We start from the raw sequence: 27,546 nt of genomic DNA, 5'->3' as shown, positions 1-27,546 counted from the left end.
CAGGTATCTATGTATTTAAATTATATCCTTCATATTACTGTCCAGAATGGTGACCATGGAGGTGCATCATCAAGATGTCCCTTCAGGAAATTCCATTGGAGAGAGCAAGGCTGATTGACACCCTCCTGCTGCCACCCTGTTAGCTCAGTCATAGCCTTCACCCCAAGTCAGATTTTTCCTTCCAGTGACAGAACAAAGAGAGCTATTAAACCTGTACCATTCTCACCTGATGTGAGATATCTGTAATGGCTACACCTTTGGCCTGGGGACTCCCGCATATGTCTGTGGTCCAAGAACCTTCTCACACTATTTCTCATCCCCCTCACCTTTCACAGGAACAGATTTGCATCAGTCTGACAGCACTCCCCGAAGACTCCTGCATATTCCTCTCTTAATTTTCACAGATATTTTAGCAATAAATACCTTGGCTTCTGTCTCTTAGAAGATCTGAATTGACACTTAACAGAGAGAGATCCCTGAAAAACTTTGTGTTTCTTTATGACCATGTTAGTTTTGTTTATTTATATAAAGGATATATTGCTATAGATTACTTTTGGAATTATTTTATTTTATAGTTTTCCTCAACATTATGTTTATTGGGGAGATTTATCTCTTTTTAATTTTTTTTTTTCCAACATGGACTATTCTACCATAAGAATATATCACACATTGCTTTTCATTCCCCTTTTCATGTAACCTTAAGCTGTTTCTGGTCTTTGCTACTATAAAACATGTCATTTTAAGGATTCTAGTTATTTTCTTCCAGTGAACTGGTGGAAGAGTTTTTCTAGGGTATTTGAAATACTGGTTGTATAATTAATTGTACAAACATTTATTAAATGATTTGTAATTTCCATAAATACTAAAAAAGGCTTTCCCAAATTCATGCATCAGTTAAAACTCCTACTAGCAGTGCAGAGTCCTCTTTGCCTACATCCTTATTATCATTTGCCATTATTTCCTTTTGCAATTTTTGCCAGTCTGGTGAGAGATATATCAAATTTCATCTCTCTGGTTTTTAGCGAAGCTGAGAATCTTTCTATACATATATTTGTCACTTGGGATATCTTTTCTGTGAGTTACTTATTCATACCCTTTATCATTTGTTTTCTACTGGATTTCCTATCCTTTTAAATTTATAATTTCAAATTTCAGATTCTCCTTTCTTAAATGTCTTTCGAATACATGTGTGTGTGCATGTGTCATTTGTGCTTATTTATTGTAACAGGTTTATCAAGATATATTTGGCATACAATATATTGCACATAATTAAAATATATAATTTGACAACAATAGACATATGTATACACCCAGGAAACTATCACCGTAATCAGTATAATAAACACATACAACTCCCCTAAATGATTCCTTGTGTCACTTTGCAATTCTTTTCTCCAACCTCTTCCTTCCATACTTTTTTCTTTCTGCAGTCATCAGTTGTCTAGCTTTCTGTCATGATAGGTTACTTTGCATGTTCTTGTTCTTATATTAATAAACAATACATCATGCACTTGATCATGTACTGTCTCTCATCATAATAATTTTAAGATTTATCCATGGTATAGTGCCTACCAATGGTTCATGCCTTCTTTTTTTTTTTAACATCTTTATTGGAGTATAACTGTTTTACAATAGTGTGTTAGCTTCTCCTTTACAACAAAGTGAATCAGTTATACATATACATATGTTCCCATATCTCTTCCCTCTTGTGTCACCCTCCCTCCCACCCTCCTTATCCCACCCCTCTAGGTGGTCACAAAGCACAGAGGTGATCTCCCTGTGTTATGTGGCAGCTTCCCACTAGCTATCTAATTTACATTTGGTAGTGTATATATGTCCATGCCACTCTCTCAATTGGTCACAGCTTACCCTTCTTATTTTCAAGTAGCATTTTATTCATTTGTATATACCAGAGCTTGTTTTTCCGTTCACTTGTTAATGGACATTTGGGTTGTTACCAAATTTTTGCTATCTCAGATAAAGCTGCTCTAAACATTTCTGGAATACAGTTTTATTTATCTTATATAAATACCAAAGAGTGAAATGGCTGTGTTGTGTGGTAAGTGTATGTCTAACTTCTTAAGAAACTGCTAAAGTGTTTTCCAAAGTGTTTGTACCATTTTAAAGTTCCAGCACCAATGTATAAAACTCAGTCATGGTGCTTATACCCCAAAACATTGTGTGATCAGCCTTTTAAATTTTAGCCTTTCTAATTGGTGTGTATCTCATTTTGATGCTAGTTTGCATTTTCCTAATGAACAATGATTTCAAGCATCTATTCATATGCCTATTTGCAGCCTGTATATCTTCTTTGGTAAAGTTTAAAACAATTTTTTTTAACCTATCAGTATTAGATTATTTGACTTATTATTATTGAGAATTTTTAAAGTATTCTGATACAAGTTCTTTGTAAGATTTGTAAATATTTTTATCATTTCTTTATCTATCACTACCAGTTCACATTACAAATTTAATTTATTTTCTCTTTTATGATCTTTTTCTTATAATTCCTTCCTGAGAGAAATACTACTTATTTTAATGTTGTTAATTTTGTTGAGAATATAGAATAGTATGTTCATTGCATTTCCTAGAATCATATTTTATCTAGAGTAGATTCTCAAGGTCAATTTTTATTTCTTGGTTTACTTTTTCAACTTTTTAAAAGTTTATCTCTACATAGATTTATTTTTTTTTATTTTCAAACTTATTTTAAAAAAATTGGGGACTACGTACCAGTTTTACCATTTACTGAGAAATAAAGTAGATGGGCATCCATGTGAACTACTTTGGCCAAGAGATTTAATTTTTTTTTTTTTTTTTTTTTTTTTTTTGTGTGTGGTATGCGGGCCTCTCACTGCTGTGGCCTCTCCCGTTGCGGAGCACAGGCTCCGGACGCGCAGGCCTAGCGGCCATGGCTCACGGGCTTAGTTGCTCCGCGGCATGTGGGATCTTCCCGGACCAGGGCACGAACCCGTGACCCCTGCATTGGCAGGCGGATTCTCAACCACTGCGCCACCAGGGAAGCCTGAGATTTAATTTTTTATACATAATCTCAGAGCATTTGATCAAAATGTATTCTTTGACCTGTGATATAAGCATATCAACCAATGAAACAGAATGGAGAGTTCAGAAGGAGACCCACAGTTATATGATTAATTGATTTCAGTAAAAGTGCCAAGATGATTCAATAGAAAATAATTTTTTCACCAAATATTGTTAGAGTAAAGAGACAATAAAATTTTTTTAAATGGGAAAGAACTCACATAGGTAAAAAGACAGAACCTTTAGCTATCTCGCTGTGCTTACCACATACAAACATTATTGGTATTGGATTACAGTCCAAAATGTAAAACCTAAAAATACAAACATCTAGAAGAAAACATGTAGAGAATCTTTATAGCTTTGGATCAGGCAAAGTGGGTTTTTTTTATTTGACATAAAATAAATATGAAATATAAAATTTAAAAAGTGATGTAGAGCTTTATCAATTTTTAAAAATAATATTCAAAAGAATCTGTTGAGAAAATAAAAGATAGGAAGGAAGATCAAGATGGTGAAGTAAGAGGACATAGAACTCACATCCCTCCATGAACACATTCAAAATACATCTATATGTAGAGAGATTCTCACTGAAAGCTAAGTGGGGACAGGCAGAAAGACTCCTGTATAAGCAAGTCTGTATGAAAGATCCATAGGGAATCAGGTAGAAAGACAAAAGAAACAATTGGGCCTTAAACTATGCCCCTTGGAGGAGACTCAGAGGAAAATGGATATTACACAAGTGGAGATCCTTCCTGGGGAGTGAATGGTTTGAGCCACATATTGGGATCCCCAGCCCTGGGGTCATACACAGGAAATACGAGGCACCTTGGTTGGTTGGAGGGCCAGAGGGGCTAACAGAAGCATTGTGGAAAGCCTGGACTCTGCTCATGAAGAGCACATGCATGCTTTCTTGTTCTCAAAGCAAGGAAGAGAGGGAGAATTAAAAACTGCTCCAGTGATTGGCTGGTTTCCCATGACTGCCCAGGTGCTAGCCGAAGCCTGAGCTGGGCAAAGGCTCCAGCCCTGCTTGCTTTGCAATGCAGCTCCACACTGGGGTAAGGGCTTCACTGTGAGACAGAGAGGCAGCTGAGGCCTAAAGTAGCATCTGAGCAGGGTGGGGGCAGCCATTACTTGTGCTTACCCAGGCAATGCATCAGAACCAGTCTGGGTCTAGGACTCTGGTCAGACCACCACAGCCTGTTCCTAGAACCATGCTGAGTGCCCACATCAGACCCTCATGCTCCAGCACTGCTCCCTTCTGTGGTGAGGGTGTCAGTTCTAACACTTGGAGACAGTGAGCTGATCCTCAGGACTTTTGCTCCAGGAGCCTTGGACGTGATTGTGCCTCCAATAGGGTGGAGATGAGCACAGAGTAGAGGGGAAGCCCCTGCTCACACCCGGCTCTGGCCCTAGTCCCTTCATTTTCAGCCACACCTTCTACCAAGGTAATAGCTGCCACCATATCCTGAGGAAAGATATGACTTGTGTTCACAGCAAATTCTGCTCTCCCAACTAAGCCACTGGACATACACAGACTGTATAGGAGTGGCCCCAGCCAAGGACACCCATTCAAGACCACTATAGGAAGTTGTTCCACCTAATTTCATAGAGACAGAAAAAGTTAAGCAGAATGAGAAGACATAGAATTTTGTCTCAACTGAAAGAGCAAGAGAAAATGCCTTAACAAAAAACTAATAATGCAGAAATAAACAATTTATCAGGTAAATAATCCAAAGCATTAGTAATAAGAAAGGTAACTGAATTAGGGATAAGAATAACTGAACACAGTGAGAATTTTAACTAGGTGTTTGAAATAACAAACGAGAAAAATAACCAGTCAGAACTGGAGAATACAATAACTGAAATGAAAAACACACTAGAAGTAATTAATAGCAGACTAGGTGATACAGAAGAATGTATAAATTGATCTGGAAGGTAGAATAATGAAAATCACCCAATCAGAAAAACAAAAAGAAAAAATTTTTTAAAAATGAGAATAATTTAAGTGATTTCTGGGACAAGTTCAAGCCTACTAATATTTGCATTGTAGGGGACACAGAAGGAGAAGAGAAAGAGAAGTGGGTAGAAAATATATTTGATGATATTATGGATAAAAACTTCCTAAACCTGAAGAGGGAGACAGATATCCAGGTACAGGAAGCACAGAGGATTCCAAAAAAAACCAAAAAACAAACAAATAAAAATGAACCCAAACTGACTTACACTAAGACATATCATTATTAAGATATCAAAAGTTACAAAGAGAATTTTAAAGGCAACAAGAGAAAAATAGTCATATACAAGGAAACCCTCATTAGAATATCAGTTGATTTTTCAGCAGAAACATTGCAGGCCAGAGGAATGGCATGATATATTCAAAGTGCTGAAAGGGAAAAACCTGTGATTTAGGATACTCTATGCAACAAGATTATCATTTAGAACTGAAGGAGATATAAATAGCAACTCAGACAAGCAAAAACTAAAAGAGATCATCAATACTAAACCTACCCTAAAATAAATGTTATAGATTCTTCTCTAAGTGGAAAAGTAAAGGCTATAACAAGAGTAAGTAACTATAGGAAATGAAAAATTTCACTACCAAAGGCAAATATTTAGTAAAGTTGAGAGTCAACCTCTTTAATAAGCTAATATGAAGATTAAAGGACAAAATATTGTAAAATCAACTATAAATACAACAATCAGTAAAGGGATAAACATGAAGATGTAAAATACAAGCTCAAAACTAAGGGAGAGGTGTATAAAAATATAGATCTTTTAGAATGTGTTTGAACCTAAAAGACTACCTGTTTAAAATAAGTGTAGTTATAGATCAACAAGTATGAACCCCATGGTAACCAAAAATCAAAAACCTACAATAGATACTCAAAAACTTTAGAGAAAAGAACACAGGCATATCACTAATATAATCATCAAACTACAAGGTAAGAAAGAAAAAGAAGAAAAGAACATAGAAGAACTATAAAAACAACAAGAAAACCAGTAACAAAATGGTGATAAATTCATACTTATTGATAATTACTTTAAATGATAAAAGAATAATTGCTCCAATCAAAAGACATGAGTGCCTGATTGGATTAAAAGAATAAGACCCTTTAAAATGTTGTTTGCAAGAGGCTCACTTCTGAGCTAAAGACACACACAGACTGAAAGTGAGGGGATGGAAAAGGGTTTTATGCAAATAGAAATGACAAGAAAGTAGGGCTAGCTACACTTACATTAGACAAAATAGATTTTAAAAGAAAGGCTACACCAAAAAACAAAGAAGGGAATTTTATAGTGACAGTGATACAAGAAGAGGATATTACATTTGTTAACATATAAGCACCCAACACAGAAACACCTAAATATATAAAGGAAATATTAACAGATATGAAGGGAGAAATTGACAACAATACAATAACAGTAGGGACCTTTAACACCACATTTACATCAACAGACAGATGGCAGATAATCAATAAGGTAACAGTGGTCTCAAAAAACACAGTAGAAATGTTGGACTTAATAGTTATCAATAGGACTTTACAACTCCAAACAGCAGAACACACATTCTTTTCAAGTTCAGTGGAACATTCTCCAGGAGCAATCACATGCTGGCCACAAAAGAAGCCTCAACAAATTTAAGAGGATAAAAATTATATCAAGCATTTTTTTCCAAACCACAACAGTATAAAGCTAGAAATCAATTACAGGATGATATTTTGGAAAAGCACAAACATGTGGAGAATAAACAACATGATACTAAAAAAAAAAAAAAAAAAAAAAAGACTCATGAAAAAATCAGAGAGGAAATGAGAAAATACCTCAAGACAGAAGAAAATGGAAACACAACTTTCCAAAACATATGGAATGCAGCAAAAGCAGTTCTAAGAGGAAACTTATAGCTATACAGGCCAACCTCAAGAAACAAGAAAAATCTCAAATAAACAATCTAAACATTCATCTAAAGGAATTAGAAAAAGAGGAACAAAGAAAGCCCAAATTCAGCAGAGGGAAAGAAATAGTAAAGATAATAAAAATAAAGTAAATTTAAAAATAGAGACCAAGGAAACTGTAGAAAGGATCAATAAAACTAAGAGCTGTTTTATTTGAAAAGATAAACAAAATTGATAAATAGATAGGTCATTAAGAAATAGAGATGACTCTAATAAACAAAATATACAAATAATATATTTGTATATTAATATATTTGTATATAATAAACAAAAGAAAGAGGAGAAATAACAGCTGATACCAGAGAGATACAAAAAAATTGTAAGAGAATAACACATTTATATGCCAACAAATTGGACAACCTAGAAGAAATGGACAAATTTCTAGGAATATACAGCCTGCCAAGACTGAATCAGGAAGAAATAAAGACAATCTGAGTAGAACGATCACTAATAGTGAAATTGAATTTGTATAAAACAAAAACAAAACTTCCTATCAGACAAAAGCCCAGAACCAGACAACTTCACAGGAATATTCTATCACATATAAAGAACAGCTTATACCTTACTTTCTTACACTATTCCAAAAAATTGAAGAAAATGGAACACTCTCAAATCCATTCTATGAGGCCACAATTTCCCTCACACCAAAAGTAAACAAGACCACTACAAGAAAAGAAAATTACAGGCCCACATCTCTGACCAATACAGACACAAAAATCTTTAGCAAAATGTTAGCAAACTGAATTCACCAATATAAAAAAAAAAGGATCATATACCATAATCAAGCAAGATCATTTCCAGAGATGCAAAGATAGTTTGGTATTTGCAAATCAATGAATGTGATACTCCACATTAATAAAAAGAAGAATAAAAATCACATATCTCAATAGATTTGGAAAAACTATTTGACAAAGTTCAACATATGCTCATAATATGAATGTTCAACTCTCAGAAGAGTTGGTGTTGGGCTTCCCTGGTGGTGCAGTGGTTGAGAGTCTGCCTGCCGATGCAGGGGACGTGGATTCATGCCCCAGTCTGGGAGGATCCCACATGTCATGGAGCGGCTGGACCTGCGAGCCATGGCCACTGAGCCTGTGCATCTGGAGCCTATGCTCCACAGCGGGAGAGCCCACAACAGTGTTGAAGGAACATATCTCAACATATTAAAGGTCGTTTATGACTATACTACAGCTAAGATCATACTCAACAGTGAAAAGATGAAAACCTTTCCTCTAAAACCAGCACAAGACAAGGATGCCCGATTTTGACACTTCTATTTAACATAGTATTGGAAGTCCTAGTCACAGCAATCAGGAAAGATAAAGAAACAACAAGCATCCTAATTGTAAGGAAAGCAATAATACTGTTACTATTTACACATGACATGATGTTATATATGGAAAACCCTAAGTATTCACACAAAAAAACTTTTAGAACTAATACATTAATTCAGTAAAATTGCAGGATACAAGATTAAGGTAAGAAATCTTTTTCTTCTTTATACACTAACAAATACCTATAAATAAACTTAACCAAGTAGAAGAAAGACCTGTACTCTGAGAACTATAAAACACTGATGAAGAAATTTGAAAATGATACAATGAAATGGAAAGTTATCCCATGTTCTTGGAATGGAAGAATTAATATTTTTTAAATTTCCATGCTACCTATAGTTATCTACAAATTTAATGCAATCCCTATCAAAATATCTATGATATTTTTCACAGAACTAGAAAAATTGTCTGAAAAATTTATATGGGACCACAAAAGACCCTGAATTGCCCAAGACATCTTGAGAGAAAAAACAAAGCTAGAGATAGCACACTCCCTGACTTCACAACATTCTACAAAGCTACAGTAATCAAAACAGCATGGTACTGGCAAAAAACAGAAACATTGGTGAATGAAACAGAGTAGAGAGTCTAGAAATATGATCAAGAAGGTCAATTAATCTTTGACAAAGGTGGCAAGAATGTACAATGGAGAAAAGACAGTCTCTTCAATAAGTTGTGTTTGGAAACTGGACAGCTATAATACATGCAAAAGAATGAGATTAGAACAGTTTCTCACAATTACATAAAAGATTAAACTCAAAATGGATTAAAGACCTAAATTTAAGACTTGAAACCATAAAACTCCTAGAAGAGAACATAGAACACTTTTTGACATAAATCATAGCATTTTTTTCTTTTTTAGATTTGTCTCCTAAGACAAAATAAATAAAAGCAAAAATAAACAAATGAAACCTAGTTAAACTTAAAGCTTTGGCACTAAAAGCAAAGGAAACCATTGACAAAATAAAAAGAGAAGCAAGCTACTGAATGGGAGAAAATATTTGCCAATGATTTGATTGATAATTTGTTAATATCCAAAAATATATAAACACCTCACACAGCTCAATAACAACAAAAACAAAAAAAAACTGATTAAAAAATGAGAAGACCTGAATAGACATTTTTCCAAAGAAGACATACAGATGGCCAACAGGCAATGAAAAGTTGCTCAACTTTGCTAATAATCAGAGAAAAGTAAATCAAAACCCTGATGAGATATTACCTCACCTCTGTCATATTGGATTTCATCAAAAAGACCACAAATAACAAATGTTGACAAGGATGCAGTGAAAAGGGAATTTTTCTGCACTCTTCCTGGGAATGTAAATTGATGCAGCCACTGTAAAAAATAGTATGGGGATTCCTTAAAGCATTAAAAGTATAACTACCATATGATCCAGCAATTCCACTCCTGGTAATATATGTAAAGAAAACAAAACCAGTAATTTGAAAAGATACATGCATCCCGATGTTCATAGCAGCATTATTTACAATAGCTAAGATATGGAAGCAACCTAAGTGTTCACCAACAGTTGAATGGAAAAAGAAGATGTGACATATATACAATTAAATATTACTCAGCTATAAAAAATAATAAAATTCTTTGATTTTCTACAACATCATTGATATAGAGAGAGTATTATGCTTAGTGAAATAAGTCAGACAATGTATTCTATGATTTATGTGAGGAATCTAAAAATATAAATGGAATGAATGTAACAAGGCAGAAACAGACTCACTAATATAGAAAACAAAATAGTGGTTACTTGTGGGGAGAAGGAAGGGAGAGGTTCAAGATAGGGGTATGGAATTAAAAGATACAAACTACTATGTGTAAGGTAGATAATCACAGGATAGATTTTACAGCAGAGGGAAAAATAGCAATTATTTTATAATAACTTTAAATGGAGTATTTTTGGGAAAACTAATAAAATAGTCTTGTTGAGGCTTCAGAGGCAGAAGCAGGCCTCTGACTGACCTGTGACCCTGCCTGGACTGCTCTCCTGCTTACACACCTAACAATTGCTGCTAGCAAATCAAAGGCACTTATGATAAGAAAGGGAGTGAGTCTTGGAATTTCTTGAGCCTTGGGGACATGACCAGTCCCCTGAGGTCTGGAAAATCTTGGGAGCCACATGGTAAAACCAAAAGTCTTGTTAAAATGAGTCCAGAGAGTTAGAGTGAATCCATTTTGCACACAAAATGATGTCAGTTTGCAGACTGGAATTATAAATGGAAGCCCCCAGAACTCTAATCAGAAGTCTCACCCATGTGCTGGACACACTGCCTGGGACCCTTCTCAACTGATGTTCCAGAATGCTGTCACTCAGGACTTCCCAACTGCTGCTTGGATCTGGAAGTAGATATCTGCTGAATTCTGTGATGTATGTCCAGTTATGTTTCTCTGATATTCTTATTCCTTTCCTTCTAATGATTGGGTATTAAAATTAAGTCAGATCACCTTTCATTAAAGAATTGATTAAAGCTGTTTGTGTGTGATGAGTGGTTATTTTGCCAGCAAATCCAATGAAACTTAAAACCTAAAGCCTTTTGGCAAAACAAGTATAATCTATAAAAATGTTGAATCGCTATGTTTTATACCTGAAACAAATATACTCTTGTAAATCAAGTATACTTTAATAAAAAGAAAAGAAAATAAAAAGATAAGGCACAAATGAGAGATAAAATTTACAAAACACATATTTGAAAAAGGACTTTTGTCCAGTATATATCAAGAACTCTTAAAATTCAATGAGAAGAAGAAAACCCAATAAAAAATTGATTTAGGGATTCCCTGGTGGTGCAGTGGTTGAGAGTCCAAATGCCAATGTAAGGGACATGGGTTTGTGCCCCAGTCTGGGAAGATCCCACATGCCATGGAGCAGCTGGGCCCATGAGCCATGGCCACAGAGCCTGCATGCCCAGAACCTGTGCTCCACAAAGGGAGAGGCCGCAAGAGTGAGACGCCCATGTACCACACACACAAAAAAAAATTGATTTAAAAATGTGGGGGCTGGCTACACAGACCCAGGAGGCAGAGACCAAGTTTATCAACAGAGCTCTCCCTGGCGATGGTGCTGTAACAAGATGGTGGATGACACAGAGATGGAAGGCATAGCCGTGTAGCTGAAAGGGTCTTGGTTCTCCAGCCAGGTGTCAGGCCTGTGCTTCAGAGGTGGGACTCTTGAGTTCAGGACATTGGCTGACCAGAGAACTCCCAGCTGCACATAATATCAAATGGAAAAAGCTCTCCCAGAGATCTCAACACTAAGACTCAGCTCCACTCAACAACAAGCAAGCTACAATGCTGGACACCCTATGCCAAACAACTAGCAAGACAGGAACACATTGCCACCCATTAGCAGAGAGGCTACCTAAAATCATAATAAGGTCACAGACATGCCAGAACACACCATTGGATGTGGTCCTGCCCACTAGAAGACAAGATCCAGCCTCATCCACCAGAACACAGGCACTAGTCCCCTCCACCGGCAAGCCTATACAACCCCCTGAACCAACTTTAGCCACTTGGGGCAGACACCAAAAACGAGAACTACAATCTGGCAACCTGCAAAAAGGAGACCCCCAAAACAGTAAATTAAGCAAAATGAGAAGACAGAGAACCACACAGCAGATGAAGAAGCATGGCAAAAACCCACCAGACCAAACAAATGAAGAGGAAATAGGTGGTCTACCTGAAAAAGAATTCAGAATAATGATAGTAAATATGATCCAAAATCTTGGAAATAGAATGGAGTAAATACAAGAAATGTTTAACAAGGACCTAGATGAACTAAATAGCAAACAAACAATGATGAACAACACAATAAATGAAATTAAAACTTCGCTAGATGGAATCAATAGCAGAATAACTGAGGCAGAAGAACAGATAAGTGACCTGAAAGATAAAATAGTGGGAAAACTACTGCAGAGCAGAATAAAGAAAAAACAAATGGGGCTTCCCTGGTGGCGCAGTGGTTGAGAATCCGCCTGCCGATGCAGGAGACACGGGTTCGTGCCCTGGTCCGGGAAGATCCCACATGCCACGGAGCAACTAAGCCCGTGAGCCATGGCCGCTAGGCCTGTGCGTCCAGAGCCTGTGCCCCGCAACGGGAGAGGCCACAACAGTGAGAGGCCTGCATACCGCAAAAAAAAAAAAAAAAAAAATGAAAAGAATTGAGGACAGATTCAGAGACACTGAAACAACATTAAATGCACCAACATTCGAATTATAGGGGTTCCAGAAGAGGAAGAGAAAAAGAAAGTGACTGAGAAAATATTTGAAGAGATTATAGTTGAAAACTTCACTAATATGGGAAAGGGAATAGTTAATCAAGTCCAGGAAGCGCAAAGAGTCCCCCCATACATGATAAATCCAAGGAGAAAAACACCAAGACACATATTAATCAAACTATCAAAAATTAGGTACAAAAAAATATTAAAAGCAGCAAGGGAAAAAGAACAAATAACATACAAGGGAATCACCATAAGGTTAACACTGATCTTTCAGCACAAACTCTGCAAGTCAGAAGGGTGTGGCATGACATATTTAAAGTGATGAAAGGGAAAAAAGCTACAACCAAGATTACTCTACCCAGAAATGATCTCATTCAGATTCAATGGAAAAATTAAAACCTTTACAGGCAAGCAAAAGCTTAGAGAATTTGGCACCAACATATCAGCTTTACAACAAATGCTAAAGGAACTTCTCTAGGCAGGAAGCACAAGAGAAGAAAAAGACCTACAATACAAACCCAAAACAATTAGGAAAATGGAAATAGGGACATACATATCAAAAATTACCTTAAATGTAAATGGATTCAAGGCTCCCACCAAAAGACATAGACTGGCTGAATGGATACAAAAACAAGACCCATATATATGCTGTCTACAGGAGACCCACTTCAGACCTAGGGACACATAGAGACTGCAAGTGAGGGGATGGAAAAAGATATTCCATGAAAAGAGAAATCAAAAGAAAGGTAGAGTAGCAATTCCTGTATCAGTCAAAATAGACTTTAAAATAAAGATTATTACAATGGAAAAAGAAGGACACTAAATAATGATGAAGGGATCAATACAGGATGAAGATATAACAATTGTTAATCTTTATGCACCCAACATAGGAACACCTCAATACATAAGGTGAATGCTAACAGCCATAATAGGGGAAATCAACAGTAATGCAATCATAGTATGGAAATGTAACACCCACTTTCACCAATGGACAGATCATCCAAAATGAAAATAAATAAGGAAACACAAGCTTTAAATGATTCATTAAACAAGATGGACTTAATTGATATTTATAGGACATTCCATCCAAAAACAACAGAATACACATTTTTCTCAAGTGCTCATGGAACATTCTCCAGGATAGATCATATCTTGGGTCACAAATCTAGCCTTGGCAAATTTAAGAAAATTGAAATCATATCAAGTATCTTTCCAACCACAATGATATGAGACTAGATATCAATTACAGGAAAAGATATGTAAAAAATACAAAAACATGGAGGCTAAACAATACACTACTTAATAACAAAGTGATCACTGAACAAATCAAAAAATACTTAGAAACAAATGACAATGGAGACACGACGACCCAAAACCTATGAGATACAGCAAAAGCAGTTCTAAGAGGGAAGTTTATAGCAATACAATCCTACCTTAAGAAACAGGAAACATCTCGAATAAACAACCTAACTTTGCACTTAAAGCAATTAGAGAAAGAAGAACAAAAACCCCCAAATTTAGCAGAAAGAAAGAAATCACAAAGATCATATCAGAAATAAATGAAAAAGAAATGAAGGAAACAATAACAAAGATCAATAAAAATAAAAGCTTATTCTTTGAGAAGATAGATAAAACTGATAAACCATTAGCCAGAGTCATCAAGAAAAAAAGGGAGAAGACTCAAATCAATAGAATTAGAAATGAAAAAGGAGAGGTAACAAAGGACACTGCAGAAATACAAAAGATTATTTAGCGATTACTACAAGCAACTGTATGCCAATAAAATGGACAATCTGGAAGAAATGGACAAATTCTTAGAAATGCAAAAGCTGCTGAGTCTGAACCAGGAAGAAATAGAAAATATGAACAGACCAATCACAAGCACTGAAATTGAAACTGTGATTAAAAATCTTCCAACAAACAAAAGCCCAGGACCAGATGGCTTCACAGGCGAATTCTATCAAACATTTAGAGAAGAGCTAACACCTATCCTTCTCAAACTCTTCCAAAAGATAGCAGAGGGAAGAACACTCCCAAACTCATTCTATGAGGCCACCATCACCCTGATACCAAAACCAGACAAAGACGTCACAAAGAAAGAAAACTATAGGCCAATATCACTGATGAACATAGATGCAAAAATCCTCAACAAAATACTAGCAAACAGAATCCAACAGCACATTAAAAGGATCATACACCATGATCAAGTGGGGTTTATTCCAGGAATGCAAGGATTCTTCAATATATGCAAATCAATCAACGTGATACACCATATCAACAAACTGAAGGAGAAAAACCATATGATCATCTCAATAGATTCAGAGAAATCTTTTGACAAAATTCAACTTTCATTTATGATAAAAACCCTCCAGAAAGTAGGCATAGAGGGAACTTACCTCAACATCATAAAGGTCATATATGACAAACCCACAGCCAAATCATTCTTAATGGTATAAAACCATTTCCTACTAAGATGAAATGAAGACTAGGTTTCCCACTCTCAGCACTATAATTCAACATAGTTTTGGAAAGTTTGCCACAGTCATCACAGAAGAAAATGAAATTAAAAGATTCCAAATCAGAAAAGAAGAATTAGGCTGTCACTGTTTGCAGGGGACATGATACTATACAGAGAGAATCCTAAAGTTGCTACTATAAAACTAATGGAGCTAATCAATGAATTTTTAAAGTAGCAGGATACAAAATTAATGCACAGAATCCTTTTGCATTCCTATACCCTAATGATGAAAAATCTGAAACAGAAATTAAGGAAACACTCCCATTTACCTTTGAAACAAAAAGAACAAAATACCTAGGAATAAACCTACCTCAGGAGAAAAAAGACTTGTATGCAGAAAATTATAACACACTGATGAAAAAAATTAAAGATGATACAAACAGATAAGGGGATATACCATGTTCCTGGATTGGAAGAATCAACATTGTGAAAATGACTATACTACCCAAAGCTATCTACAGAGTCAATGCAATCCCTATCCAACTACCACTGGTATTTTTCACAGAACTAGAACAAAAAATGTAACAATTTGTATGGAAGCACAAAAGACCCTGAATAGCCAAAGCAGTCTTGAGAATGAAAAATTGAGCTGGAGGAATCAGGCTCCCAGACCTCAGACTATACTACAGAGCTACAGTAATCAAGACAGTATGGTACTGACACAAAAACAGAAATATAGATCAATGGGACAGGATAGAAAGCCCAGAGATAAACCCACATGCATATGGTCACTTTATTTTTGACAAAGGAGGCAAGGATATACAATGGAAAAAAGACAGCCTCTTCAATATGTGGTGCTGGGAAACGTGGACAGCTACATGTAAAAGAATGAAATTAGAACAGTCCCTAACACCATACACAAAAATAAACTCAAAATTGATTAAAGACCTAAATGTAAGTCCAGACACTATAAAACTCTTAGAAGAAAACATAGGCAGACACTTTTTGACATAATCACAGCAAGATCCTTTTTGACTGGGCTTCCCTGGTGGCACAGTGGTTGAGAGTCTGCCTGCTGATGAAGGGGATACAGGTTCATTCTCCAGTCTGGGAAGATCCCACATGCCGTGGAGCAGCTAGGCCCATGAGCCATGGCTGCTGAGCCTGCACGTCCAGAGCCTGTGCTCTGCAATGGGAGAGGCCACAACAGTGAGAGGCCAGTGTACTGCAATAAAAAGAAAAAAAAAGGATCCATTTTGACCCACCTCCTAGAAAAATGGAAATAAAAACAAAAATAAACAAATGGACCTAATGAAACTTAAAAGCTTTTGCCCAACAAATGAAACCATAAACAAGGTGAAAAGACAACCCTCAGAATGAGAAAAAATATTTGCAAATGAAGCAATTGGCAAAGGATTAATCTCCAAAATTTACAAGTGGCTCATGCAGCTCAATAACCAAAAAAATACCAGACAACCCAATCAAAAAATGGGCAGAACACCTAAATAGACATTTCTCCAAAGAAGATATACAGATTGCCAACAAACACATGAAAGAATGTTCAACATCACTAATCATTAGAGAAATGCAAATCAAAACTACAATGAAGTATCACCTCACACCAGTCAGAATGGCCATCATCAAAAAATCTACAAACAATGCTGGTGAGGGTGTGGAGAAAAGGGAGCCCTCTTGCACTGCTGGTGTGAATGTAAATTGATACAGCCACTATGGAGAACAGTATGGAGGTTCCTTAAAAAACTAAAAAGAGAAGTACCATACAACCCAGCAATCCTACTAGTGGCATATACACTGAGAAAACAATAATCCAAAAAAGTCATGTACCACAATGTTCATTGCAGCTCTATTTACAATAGTCAGAACATGAAAGCAACCTGTGTCCATTGACAGATGAATGGATGAAGAAGATGTGGCACATATATACAATGAAATATTACTCAGCCATAAAAAATGAAATTGAGTTATTTGTAGTGAGGTGGATGGATCTAGAGTCTGCATACAGAGTGAAGTAAGTCAGAAAGAGAAAATCAAATATTGTATGCTAACACATGTATATGGAATCTAAAAAAAAAAAAGTTAATTAAGAACCTAAGGGCAGGGCAGGAACAAAGACACAGACATACGGAATGGAATTGAGGACACAGGGAGTGAAAGTGTTAAGCTGGGATGAAGGGAGAGAGTGGCATGGATATATATATATACTACCATATATAAAATAGATAACTAGTGGGAAGCAGCCACATAGCACTGGGAGGTCAGCTCCATGCTTTGTGACCACCTAGAGGTGTGGGTTAGGGAGGGAGGGAGGGAGACATAAGAGGGAGGAGATATGGGGATATATGTATATGTATAGGTGATTCACTTTGTTTTAAAGCAGAAACTAACACACCATTGTAAAGCAATTATACTCCAATAAAGATGTTAAAAAAATGTAAACAAACACTTCACCAAGGAAGGAGAAATGGCAAATAAGCACATGGAAATAATTTTCAGCCTCAGTACTCTTTAGAGATGAGCAAATTAAAATTGCAATGAGATTTCACTGCACATATACTGGAAAGGCTAGAATTTAAACAAAATTAAACAGGCTGTACAAAGTTTTGGGAAGGATGTGATACAAGTGAACTCCCACACACTGCTGGGAGAATTCAAAATATATTTAACAGTAAAAAAGGAACTAACTACTGATGTATGCTCCAATATGAATTAAGTCCAAAAATGCTAAAGAAATGAGGCCAGAACCCCAAAAGCTATGGTGTTTCCATTAACATGTTATTTTGGAAAATGAGAGGTATAGGAACAGATATCATATCATCAGTTGCCAGGGACCAGATGTGGGGTGAAGGGGTCTGACTACAAAGGTGAATAGGGTAAGTTTGGTGGGTATTGGAAATATTTTATATTTTAATTATGTAGGTTGTTATACAACTGATTGAATTTCTCAAACCTCATGGAGCTGAACACTCTTTTCAAACCACACACACACACACACACACACACACAATTTTCACAGATATAAATTAAATATCAGTAAGCCTGAATTGATAAAAATATATGTTGTGACAACTGCTTTAGTGGAATATCCTTCTTCATCTCTTGATGTATCTTACTTCATAATCTTAAATTGTATTTTTATTTATTTACCTCTTTATTGGTCAATCTCCCTACTAGGATGCATGCTTCTCTGGCTCACTCCTTGTTCAATATGATATTCCTGATGTTTAGACGAGTACATGACGTCCAGGACATGCTTCTGTGTTGTTTCTTTTTCAACAATGAATAATTTAGAGATACTTTACACTGTTCAGTTATTTTTTTCCAATAGCTACAAAAGTAGGTTTTTTTTCTTCCAACATTGTTTCTACTCCAGAAGTTAAAAAAAAAAAAAATATATATATATATATATATATATATATATATATATATATATATATATATAATGAGTTAAGTTTCCAGGGTGGAATGGAGGGTTTCATCTCCTGCCTAGTCCCTCCTGTCATACTGTATTGTGAAACTGGGTCCCTAAAGATACTTACCTTCCTTTTCTATGACCAAACTTATTCTAGATGCATGTATCTCCAATAGGGAACTCATGGGACCTTATGCAGTTTCTTACTTTTGGAGAATTCAGCATTGTTTTAAAGACCTGAAAAGTGTGTTCTCAAGAAACAGTTTCTCATTTGAACAACATGTCTAATATTACCTACTTTTCAGGTTTGTGGTAAGGATTTAAAAAAATGGGTATATAATGTGCCAGGACTAATGAAAATTATTATTCAATACATATCTTTCTTCAAAAAATATTCAATATATATTTTCCACTTCTGGACTAAACAGAATAATTCCATTAAATTTTATAAGAGGAAATCCTTTATTTTCTGTCTAGATTTCCAAACATATAGAAAGGACTTTTATTTCTTTTCCCATGACTTTAGTGAACACAAAGTTCAGTGTTATCTTTATATCCTATGAAATCCAAGACAGATTTTCTGTACTGGTTAATTGGTATTTTGTTTTTTCCTGTATTATTGTTGGTGCTTTCCTACATATATATAGAAAATTCTATGTCCAGCCTACTGCCCCACCTCCTACTTCATTCTATATGCACCTCAAAGGCAAAAACTCTGCTTTATCTTTCTTTGGATCTTGACCTTAATACACTCTATATTGTAGGTTTTCCAAAACATGTTGTCTTGTTGATTAAGCTGTGGGAAGCAGCTCAGTTATACATTCAGAAATTGATGATCAAAATAATGTGAGTATTAAATATCCCCATAAAACAAACCAACAAATAACAGCAACAAAAGACTCCCACTATATATGAAGTTTTCTCCAAAATTTGGCTGGGTTAATTCATTTCTAAGATCATTTAGTAAGCATATGTAGGAAATTTCCCCTGTAGTGAATATAATGTGTAAGTCCATTGACATTGTGAACAATTACTCATGCAGTAGATAAAGGTCTACCAGTTGATCAAAGAACATCTAGCTCATTTTTCTTTCTTGCCTAGTCTAATTATACTTTAAGCTCAGGGAATGAAGAATACTATTTTACAAAGAATGGAGCACTGTACATTCCCCTAAGCACTACTATTTAAAAGTCTAGGGCTTCCCTGGTGGCGCAGTGGTTGAGAATCCGCCTGCCGATGCAGGAGACACGGGTTCGTGCCCTGGTCCGGGAAGATCCCACATGCCGCGGAGCAGCTAAGCCCGTGAGCCATGGCCGCTGAGCCTGTGCGTCCAGAGCCTGTGCTCCGCAACGGGAGAGGCCACAACAGTGAGAGGCCCGCATACCGCAAAAAAAAAAAAAAAAAAAAAAAAGTCTAAAGTTTTTTTTTAATTTTTATTTCATATTGAAGCATAGTTGATTAACAATGTTGTGTTAGTTTCAGGTGTACAGCAAAGTGATTCAATTATACATACACATATATCTCTTCTTTTTCAAATTATTTTCTCATTTATGTTATTACAGAATATTGAACAAAGTTCTCTGTGCTATACAGTAGGTCCTTGCTGGTTATCTATTTTAAATATAGCAGTGTGTATGTGACAACCCCAAATTCCAAGTTTATCTCTCCCCCAAATCCTTCTCGGTAACCATAAGCTTCTTCTCAAAGTCTGTGTATCTGTTTGGTACCTAAATTCATTTGTATATATTTTTATATTCCACATATAAGTGATATCATATGATATTTTTCTTTGTCTGACTTACTTCACATAATATGATAGTCTGCAGGGCTATCCAGGTTGCTGCAAATGGCATTATTTCATTCTTTTTAATGGCTGAGTAACATTCCATTGTATACATGTATCACATCTTCTTATCCATTCATCTGTCAATGGACATTTAGGTTGTTTCAATGTCTTGGCTATTGTAACAGTGCTGCAATAAACATGGGCATGCATATATCATTTTGAAACACGTTGTTCCTAGGATATATGCCCAGAAGTGGGATTTCTGGATCATATGTTAACTCTATAATTAGATTTTTAAGGAACCTCCATACTGTTCTCCATAGTGGCTGTACCAATTTACATTCCCACCAACTGTGTAAGAGGGTTCTCTTTTCTCCACACCCTCTCCAGCATTTATGGTTTATAGATTTTTTGATGATGGTCATTCTGACCACTGTGAGATGATATCTCATTGTAGTTTTGGTTTGTATTTCTCTAATAATTAGTAATGTTGAGAATCGTTTCATGTGCCTCTAGGCCATCTGTAATGTCTTCTCTGGAGAAATGTGTATTTAGGTCTTCTGCCCATTTTTTTGATTGGGTTGTTCATTTTTTTGATATTAAGCTGCATGAGCTGTTTGTAAATTTTGGAGATTAATCTCTTGTTGGTCACATCGTTTACATATATTTTATCTGATTCTGTCGGTTGTCTGTTCATTTTGTCTGTGGTTTCCTTTGCTGTGCAAAAGCTTATGAATTTAATTAGATTCTCTTTGTTTATTTTTGTTTCCATTACTCTAGGAAACAGCTCAAAAAGATATAGTTGCAATTTATGTCAAACAATCTTCTGCCTATGATTACCTCTAAGATGTTTATAGTATCTGGTCTTATATTTAGGTTTTTGATCTGTTTTGAGATTATTTTTGTGTATGGTGTTAAAGAATGTTCTAATTTCATATTTTTACATGTAGCTGTTCAGTTTCCACAGCACCATTTAATGAAGAGATGGTCTTTTCTCCATTGTATATTCTTGCCTCCTTTTTCATAGATTAGGTGACCATAGGGGCATGGGTTTATCTCTGGGCTTTCTATTCTTTTCCATTGATCTTTATTTCTGTTTTGTGCCAGTACCATACTGTCTTCATTACTGTAGCTTTGAAGTATAGTCTGAAGTCATGGAGCCTGATTCCTCTAACTCCATTTTTCTTTCCCAAGATTGCTTTGGCTATTCAGGGTCTTTTGTGTTTCCATAAAAATTGTAAATTTTTTTGTTTTAATTCTGGGAAAATGCCATTTGTAATTTGATAGGGATTGCATAGAATCTGTACACTGCCTTGGGTACTATAGCTATTTTGAAAATACTGAGAACATGGTATATCTTTCCATCTGTTCGTCTCATCTTCTATTCCTTTCATCAGAGTTGTATAGTTTTTAGAGAACAGGTATTTAGTCTTCTTAGGGAGGTTTATTCCTAGGTATTTTATTATTTTGGATGTGATGATAAATGGGATTGTTTCTTTAATTTCTCTTTCTGATCTTCTGTTGCTAACAAATAAAAGTGCAATAGATTTCTGTGTATTAATTTTGTATCCTGCAACTTTACTGAATTCATTGGTAAGCTCTAGTAGTTTTCTGGTGGTATCTTTAGTATTTTTTATGTATAGTATTATGTCATCTGCAAATAGTGACAGTTTTACTTCTTCTTTTCCAATTTGGATTATTTTATTTCTTTTTCTTCTCTGATTGCCATAGCTAAAGACTTCCACTAACTATGTTGAATAAAAGTGGAGTGATTGAACATCCTTGTTTTGTTCCTGATCTTAGAGGAAATGCTTTCAGCTTTTCATGGTTGAGTATAATGTTAGCTGCAGGTTTGTCATATATGGCCTTTATTATGTTAAGGTGTGTTCCCTCTATGCCCATTTTCTGGAGAGTTTTTTCATAAGTGGGTGTTAACTTTTGTCAAAAGCTTTTTCTGCATCTCTTCAGATCATCATACAGGTTTTTTTTGTGTGTGTGTGTTACGTGGGCCTCTCACTGTTGTGGCCTCTCCTTTTGTGGAGCACAGGATCTGGACGTGCAGGCTCAGTGGCCATGGCTCACGGGCCCAGCTGCTCCGCAACATGTGGGATCTTCCCAGACCGGGACATGAACCCATGTCTCCTGCATCAGCAGGTGGACTCTCAACCACTACACCACCAGGGAAGCCCCCAATCATACGGTTTTTATTCTTCAATCTGTTAATGTGGTGTGCCACATTGATTGATCTGCATGTATTGAAGAGTCCTTGCATCCCTTGGATAAATCCAACTTGATCATGGTATATGATACTTTTAATGTATTTTTAGATTTGGTTTGCTAGTATTTTGTCAAGGATTTTTGTGTCTGTTCATCAGCGACATGGGCCTGTAATTTTCTTTTTTTGTGTTATCTTTGGTTTTGGTATCAGGGTGATGGTGTGCTCATTGAATGAGTTTGGGAGTTTACTTCCTCTGAAATTTTTTGGAATAATTTCAGAAGCATAGGTGTTAATTCTTCTCTAAACGTTCGATAGAATTCACCTGTGAAACCATCTGGTGCTGAATTTTTTTTGTTGGTTTTAAACCACAGTTTCAATTTCAGTACTTGTTATTGGTCTGGTTATATATTCTATTTCTTCCTGGTTCAGTCTTGGGAGAGTGTACCTTTCTAAAAAGTTTGTCCATTTCTTTCAAGTTGTCCATTTTACTGGCATATAGTTGCTTGTAGTAATCTCTTATGATCCTTTGTATTTCTGTGGTGTCCATATTTTATTTCTAATTTTATTGATTTGCACCCTCTCCCTTTTTTTCTTGATGAGTCTGGCTAAAGGTTTATCCATTTTGTTTATCTTTTTAAAGAACAAGCTTTTATTTTCATTGAACTTTTCTACTGTTTTCGTCTCTCTTCCATTTATTTCTGCTCTTATTTTATGATTTCTTTCCCTCTACTAACTTTGGGTTTTGTTTGTTCTTCTTTCTCTAGTTGTTTTATGTATAAGGTAAGGTTGTTTATTTGAGATTTTTCTTGTTTCTTGAGGTATGATTGTAGTGCTATAAACTTTCCTTTTAGAACTGCTTTTGTTGCTTCCCATAGATTTTGGATCACCGTGCTTTCATTTTCATTTGTCTCTAGGTATTTTTAAATTTCCTCTTGATTTCTTCCATGATCCATTTGTTGTTTAGTAGCATATTGTTTAGCCTCCACATATTTATGTTTTTTACAGTTTTTTTCTTGTAGTTGATTTCCAATTTCACAGCATTGTGGTCAGAAAAGATGCTTGATATGATTTCAATCATCTTAAATTTATCAAGGCTCACTTTGTGGTCCAGCTTGTGGTCAATCTTGGAGAATGTTCCATGTGCACTTGAGATTAATATGTATTCTGTTGCTTTTGGATGGAATGCTCTATAAATATCAATTAACTCTATCTTTTCTAATGTGTCATTTAATCCTATGTTTACTTATTAATTTTCTGTGTGGATGATCTGTCCATTGGTGTAAGTGGGGTGTTAAGTTCCCCACTACTATTGTGTTACTGCTGATTTCCCCTTTTATGGCTGTTAGCATTTGCCTTATATATTGAGGTGTTCCTGCGTTGGGTGCATATATATTTACAATTGTTATATCTTATTCTTGGATTGTTCCCTTGATGATTATGTAGTGTCCATCTTTGTCTCTTATAAGAGTCTTTATTTTAAATTCTATTTTGCTTGATATGAGTATTGCTACTCCAGCTTCTTTTGATTTCCATTTGTATGGAATGCCTTTTCCATCCCCTCACTTTTAGTCTCTATGTGTCCCTAGATCTGAAGTGGGTGTCTTGTAGACAGCATATATACAAAACTTGTTTTTGTATCCATTAAGCCAGTCTTTATCTTTTGGTTGGAACATTTAATCCATTTACATTTAAGGTAATTATCCATGTGTATGTTCCTATTGCCATTTTCTTAATTGTTTGGGGTTTGTTTTTGTAGGTCTCTTTATTTCCTTTCCTCTTTTGTTCTTTTCTCTTGTGATTTGATGACTAACTTTAGTGTTGTGTTTGGATTCCTTTTTCTCTCTTGTGTGTTTATCTATTTTAGATTTTTGATTTGAGATGATCATGAGGATTTGATATAGAAGTCTGTATATAAAAAAGATTGTTCAAGTTGCTGGTCTTTTAATTTTAAGTGCATTTCCAATATCCTGCATTTGTGTTCTCCTCTTCTCACAATTGCTAGTTTTAATATATTTGTGTGCAGATGTTTTCCTACTTTTACTTTATGCTTGCCTTTACCAGCTTTCCATTCATAATATTCTTATTTCTAGTAGTGGCTTTTTTTTGTGCTTAGAGAAGTTCCTTTAGCATGTGTTGCAAAGCTAGTATGGTGGTGTTAAAGATTCTTTTAAAGTAGAAGAAAAGAAGTGCAAAGAAAGAAATTTTATCATCTTCCTTTTAAGTCTCCTCAAACTTTTTTTAAAGTTACCTTGAACCAGATTTTCAAGTACTAATTTCCTGAAGGCAGTGCCAAAAAATTGAACTTTAAAAGTGCCAAAAGTTGAACTTTATTTTCAAAATAATATATATATTTTAAAATTGTTGGTTTAAATGTATGGTCAGAAACTATCTCTGAATCACTTCCATTAGTTCCCTTATGCTGGGAATAGCCTTCTTTGGCCATGTATACTTATCTTCTGACTTAAGGTAAGGATTAAGAGGTGAGGATATAACAAATCTTAGCCAAGTTCCTGACAAGTAACATTAAATAAATATCTATTCTACTCCTGAAACTGTTCCCCTGCTCTTCTGGATGTCCTTCCTCAAAGTCATATATAATCACTGGTCAAGTCATGTAATTATGCAGTATACATGTATATTTACCCATTTGAAAGGATGGATATACAAAAAGAAAAATATACAGACCATATATAACAATAGAACTCTGACCAATCACTTTGTACTAACCAATCCAAAAGCAAATTGGCAACTTCCTCAGCAACGAGCCCAGGAAGCCAAACTAAAACTTCTAGCAACCAGCCAAGAAGGGTCAGGATCTGTCAACTTCCCTACTGTTGTCCCTGTTTCCAATTCAGGACCAACCAGAGTAAGCCAAACTTTTTCAATACACTCACATAGGATCCCCCATTTCTTGTTAGCCTGCCTCCAGTTTCCCCATGCCAACAACTTCTAATTAGAACAAATCTGAAGCCTTCATTTTTGCACTATAAAGCGTTCTCATTTGTTACCTATCTTGAGTGTGTGCCAAATGCAAGTGATAATGGTTGACTCTCTTGCTATACCAAGCTCTAAATAAATAGCCTCTCCTTTCATTTGGGTGATCTTCATTTATTTTCACACACTTTACATTTGAATTTATAATTTTAACTTTGAATATTTTGGTAACATCTTACTGTTTTCAACTCTGTTTTAAACTCTCACAATATCCTGTATATTTACAGCTACATCATATAGTTTTAACAGTTTGATACTTTAGTATTTAATCCAATTGTGTCAGTCTCTATTCAAATATTTGCATATATTTCTCACTTCCTGAAAGACAAATACACAATATTTCATATGACCAAAGCATTCCATGATTTAGTGTCACTTGGTCTCCTTTTTACCTTTTACATGTATTCTTTGCAATTCAACAACACTAAACTACTTAAAATTCCATGTTTATGCCAAGACAAGCCAGCACTATTCCTTTCCATTTGCTAAAACTTTTGCTTCAGATGATTTTTCTTGATTGTTTTCACCAAACACACTTACGTATTCTTTCATTCTCAGGTCAATTATTTGATAAGGTCACATTTGATAAGCTTTCTTAAATCCCATATATAGTTTAGTTAACATCATTATAACAAATGCCATATAATGTTGTAGTGGCTACTTAGGTATTTGGTTCTTTTCTAGATTTCAAGATGATGAAAAGAGAGTTCCTTTTCTTTTTACTTTTATATTCCCAGGGTATGACACTTGGTAGGTGTTCCAAAAATGTTAGTTGAAATAATGCAGGTATTGATGGATGCTCAGGGACCTGCCCAATAGTCAACTGCTTTTTCATTATTTCCAAATGAGTTGAGATTTATTTTTTATATGGGGAACTCTATTATAAGTGTTCCTTCTTAAGCATACAAAAATGAAAATGGATAAAAAAACGAAGACATATCATTTAAGTTTGTACACATTTTGACCACACCCAAGCTGTTTAATATACTAAGAGGCTGCTTTTAAGTACCATGAAAGAGGCCAGGGAAGGTGATTCATATTTTAAATCTTTTAACATACAACTTCCTGCAGATCCAAAATTAACATAAGGAGTGGTGTTTGCATAATTGTTTTTTTGCAATTAACCTAACCATACTCCTTTGGTAAGATTTTTCATCATATGTAGACTTATTCCCAAACTGTTTTCACAGGGGAATGCCTTGCACTTCATTATGCTGAATTTAAAAGCAGTTAGTATGTTATGACAAAGTATTCCATAACTGTCTGAGCGCAAGTGTCATTAAAATTTGCAAACTGAATGCTGAGTATTTACAGATATGGATAAACCATCCTTCACATTCTAGAAAGGCTTTGTTCCCTTAATAAAAAGGCAAAATGTGTAAAATTTTAAAAATCTATGTGCATATGTTTGCTTTTTCAAAACACATATTGGCTTTTCACTCAAACAAAATTATGTGGAAAAGAAGTTGGGCCAGATTGAAGGCTTACTTGTTGAGTTATAAATGCTTATAATATATCCAGGGCAATCTAACTGGCAGGCAGAGAACTATTATAATTTGAATCTTGGGAAAAAGTTATTAAATAAAAACTTATATATGGGTCAGGCAAAAAAGGGGAGTTTGAACTTTCAATGTTGTCACCTAAAGATAGTGTGCAAAGGAGAAGGTTGATGGACCAAATTAGGCAGTGCTAACATTTGAGAATAGGCAGTGCCAGACAAGCCTATAAAATTTAAAAAAGAAAAGAAAATAAAGGCTTACGTTACATCTACTAGCAGTCCTGGCACAAAAGCCTGATGCATGAAATAGTAAATTCAGCATAATGTGCATTAGTTATATAATAAGTATACACTTTAAGGTAATCAAAATAATATTAGATTAACAACTAATATGTTTAATTTCAAGAAATAATTAGTGTTTATTAGTCGTTTCCCTATTGGTTCACTCAAAACACATTTATTGAGTGGTGGACCTGTCGGACAAGATCCTTGCCTCATGAACCTTAAATTAAAGTTCATTATATGGACAATAAACAATGAAATAATGAAATGAGTAAATTTCAGATAATCATAGGTGCTGTGAAAACAAAACAAAGT

Source organism: Kogia breviceps, chromosome 19 (genome assembly GCF_026419965.1).
Source record: "Kogia breviceps isolate mKogBre1 chromosome 19, mKogBre1 haplotype 1, whole genome shotgun sequence".
In the NCBI taxonomy this organism is placed as follows: Eukaryota; Metazoa; Chordata; class Mammalia; order Artiodactyla; family Physeteridae; genus Kogia; species Kogia breviceps.
The sequence above is the reverse complement of the archived record's forward strand: the minus strand, read 5'-3'. Positions refer to the sequence as shown.